This window comes from Meleagris gallopavo, chromosome 12 (genome assembly GCF_000146605.3).
Source record: "Meleagris gallopavo isolate NT-WF06-2002-E0010 breed Aviagen turkey brand Nicholas breeding stock chromosome 12, Turkey_5.1, whole genome shotgun sequence".
Lineage (NCBI taxonomy): Eukaryota > Metazoa > Chordata > Aves > Galliformes > Phasianidae > Meleagris > Meleagris gallopavo.
Window position 1 is genome coordinate 6,381,738 of NC_015022.2, and position 4,241 is coordinate 6,385,978.

Sequence of the window (4,241 nt, forward strand, 5' to 3'; positions counted from 1 at the left end):
TTTTTTTTTTGAGTTTGAAGTTAGCTTCAAAAGGTAACTTTGGTTGCAGAACATTCAGATGGAAGAAGAAATATCTAAATTTCAGCTAAAATGAAATCCTCAGTTAAAAATTTCCTGAGAATATTGCTGTATGACTGCCACTGTCTTGGCCAAAGTATTAAAGACTGAGCAGGGTAAAAAGGATGGATTACCTGATCCTAGTGAGCTCCTGCACGTTTTGTTGGAGACTAACATCCTTATCTGGTACTCTTTGCTAAAGGACATTGTGGACCAAATTACTAATGAAAATGCCACCAACAGAAAATGAGAAGTGATGATAAATTGGCCTTAGTGTGCCTGATCCTTCATAAGCATATCTGCCATCCTACTCACTGCAGTTATTATATCCATACCTACCATGTGTCCCATTAACTAACTGAGTCTGCAAATCATCCTCCGTGTCAAATCGGCCACTGTTAAAATTACCAAGATTAGGTGGGCTATCTGCTGGTAGGCTTTGAACTGAGGGTGGCAGGAGGGAGACCAAGAGTATGGAGTAAGATACTTTATCTATATGTAGCAGTTTGGATGATTCTGACCGAAAGGGCGTTCACTGAAAGTATTAAAAAGAAAAACTTAAAAACTCCCTGTGTCCCTAACCACAGAGAGATTTTCTGGCACCCTACAATCTTAGCAGCTGTGCTCTCATGATTGGATTTGACTTTAAACAGTGGCCATTATTCAAAGAGATTTGGGGGTTTATGTGACATAGCTCCAGCCCAGGCGTACAGAATAATATTTTTATAAGTTCTGTGTCGTAATAACCTTCTCTCACATATGCTGGTATTCTCCATTCGAAGTTAGAGAGATCTTTTTGGGAGAGGTTTCTTAATGCTGATAGGCATTTTTCTCATATTATAGATTCTTCCTGACTGAGCACCACTGGTATACAGGAAGTGAGTGTCTGTCTTCAGACTGCTCCGGACAGAACATAGCAGTTCATTGCTTAAATATAGCAAAACGTTTTTCAAATCAGTAGAAGGCAAGTTGTACAAGAAGAATGTGCATCAGGTTAGCCACGACTGAAATAAAAACAACCAATTTTTTTTTTTGTGACAAGGCTGCTGTAACAATAGGAAATGCTAGGATTTGTGATTTTTTGAGAATGAACATTTGCATAGCTACTATCAGAAGGATATTGTGGAATCTCTATTAATTATATCACTAAAAGAAAACTTGTCTCCCACTGATTTCTGCATCTGTGCTCTGGCTTTGAGCTGGAGCATGCTTTTGATGAAATTTCTGTCATCTTCTGTCTGTTGTGTTTTGTTTTGGACTGGGAAGCAGACTTGGAGTACATGAACTGGATTCTTCTCAGATGAAAGTAAATGGCAAGGTGTGTTTGAGGGGCACGATCTGGTCTGATGCACCAGCATAGAAAGGACAGCGTGGGTGCTGGAGCTGTCAGTGGAAACTCTTCTACTCTACAGACCTGTTCCCAGTGCACTACACTACTTTTATGTAAACATGGACTTAGGCATGATGTAAGGCCAGTATGTTATGGAGTTTATTCTTATGTTAAAAAAACAGGTTCTGTCGTTAAAAAACAATCCCTGAAGCCTCTGAAAACTGTGAGAGCTTGTCAGTGGGACATGGCTCTGGGACTAGATTCCAAACCATTTCCACTTCTGACCTCTTTGTTCGAGCTGACTGCACATAATTTATCTTACCAAGTCATCATGGCTGAATCTAAATAACATTTTGAATTCATCTGACCTTATATTCCTCTTTTAGCTTTAGGTGTTTTTAATTAGGATTGGGACTATGGCAGATAATGCACAGAAGAATGTGCTATGAGTTGCATGGTTTTTTGTTGATACTTTGGAGAGCCAAGCTCTGTGTTATAGAAGATAGCTTTTCTGTTGCATCAAGCAGTGTAATATGTCATGGGATACATAGGTAACAAGTTATGAATGTCTAGGATGCTGCCCTATTTGATGCTCAGAAATTATTACTGCCTGATGGTAGCCTCATTTCTTCCAGAAGTGAATTGGTAATGGAAAAACAATACCTTTCAGAAGATTTTCCTATGAACTGACTTTGCAAACACTTGCTATGAAATCTGAAAGAAATGAACTCTTTGGAAGTGCATGGCAAGGAGAAGTTAACAGGTTATTATTATTCTCATAGGTACATGAATGATGCAGACTTCCTTTGCATGTGCAAGATGGAGAAAGAAGCTAGTTCCTTGTGAGCTGGTGAACAAATAGGGTTAGCAGTCATTGGTTACCTTGTTGGTAATATTCAAATTGGGATCAGAAGAGGATGAGGGAGGTAGTGGAACTAATTTGAAACTAGAGCTGTTAGAGAAAATAGATGCATCTGTTCAAAGAGTATACATTTTTATGTAGCAAGGTTCTTCATTTACTAGCTTTCCATTATACAGTGAAAGGCATTACCATTTCAAAGACCCCAGTAAGCTTCTGGCTAGCAGAACCACCAACATTATTTCATTACAGTCACTTTGCTGAAATTGAGTCTTCCTGCCGTGGTTTTAACTTCTACTCTGCATGAGTATAAAAGGCTTTATTTCTGGCGTGCCGTCTAACAAAGCAATTACTGTTATTTACCTCTGTTCACTCAAAGGGAACCATTTCACCAAGGCTGTGCTGCATTTGACAAAGCTTTAACAGTATTGTGGCTTTTGCCTTTAATGATTTCTCAGGCTCCAATTCACATTAAGGACTCTGAATGGCTTTTCCTGACAAAACTCTGATCCGTAACTGAAAGTTTTGTATTTGAAATGGATCATCAAAATTCATGCACAAAATCCTTTTTTACTTTACATGGACCTGAAGTTATTTTATTACTCTGTTTATGTGTAAAATTATTTTGCTTTCAAATGTCCAGTTCATATGTTGTGGTTTCCACCTTTACTGGGAAGTTTAGCATCTACATTATTGAGATAGTTTAGTGAAATTGATGGTTGCGTGAAATTGATGGTAATTTCTAAAGTAGGCCCTACCAAATGGAGTACTTACATGATCTCAGGTGTTCCACTACCCAAAAAAAGCCCGTGGGGAGAGCAGATGTGGTTTGTATTTTTTTCCATCTTAACCTTTCTTCTCAGACAGAGTTTCACTTTCAGATGTGTGTTTTGACTGGTTGATCGATGAATTGTCGGGAATAAATAACACGTACCTGCAGAAAAACATACCTGATGTCAATGCAAGAACATGCGTAGTATCAGTGCGATGTAGCTGCAGGAAAAAAAAAAAAAAAACTGAAAGAAGGAAGTCGTGAGAGATTGTGAACTGAAAATAGCACAGCTGGTTTCTCTTCACCCATATAGGTGAAAATAGAGTAATTGATCGATGAAACATGCGGTAAAATGTATAAGTTAAATCATTTGTAAAAAATACTTTGAATGCTTGAAAGCAATAAAGGGAAATATTATTGCATATGATAGTCTTTGCAGACAGAGCCTTGTGGTGTTCCTAGAACAGAGCAGATGATGAACAGAGGTTGGTTTGAGGTTGGGCAGCCAGAGCGGCAAATCAGATGTATGGAAGAATTATATCCCAGTGGCGTTTCTCTTGAATATCTAACCAATACAGCATCAAGTAGGGTAGTACCAGCTCTGCAGGTCTCTGATATGCAGCACTTGACTTCCCTTGTCCACTGCTGCATAGCCTGTGTGAGAGAAATAGTCCGTAGCCTGTGTTGGTGGTGAAGCTGAATGGGCAGAGATTTCTCTCATTCTGCCTCTTGGGGGGGCTGTGTTCTCTGTAGGTTGTGTCAATCTTTCACTCACTGGGAGAGATTTGATAAACTGGGAATAACTGGACTCGTCTCAGAGCCTGTAGGCAGTGCAGGAGAGGGACAGTGAAGTGAGCTTTTAAAATGGAATGATTTTTTATATTATTTGGGAAAGGACTGAGCTTTTAAAATGATTTTGTGAGGAAAGTTTAATTTCTGTTGTCAATTCATTTTTCAGCAAATCTCTGAAATGCTTTTATTTCTTTATGCTCTCAACCAGTTTAGATAATTGAAGTTTGTGAAGAGGAAGTCTCAAGGCGCAATTAACCATCTTTGATCCCAGATTTAGTTCAAGTGGGTTTCCTATCTGCTATGCACGTTAAGGGTATCTCTAAGCACAAGCCTACCTCTTATCTTACAGACATCTCAGTGCTTACGATGTTAGGTTCTTTGGAGGAAAGATATCTCTTCTCTCTGCTTGTTAAAATACTTGATACGAATTC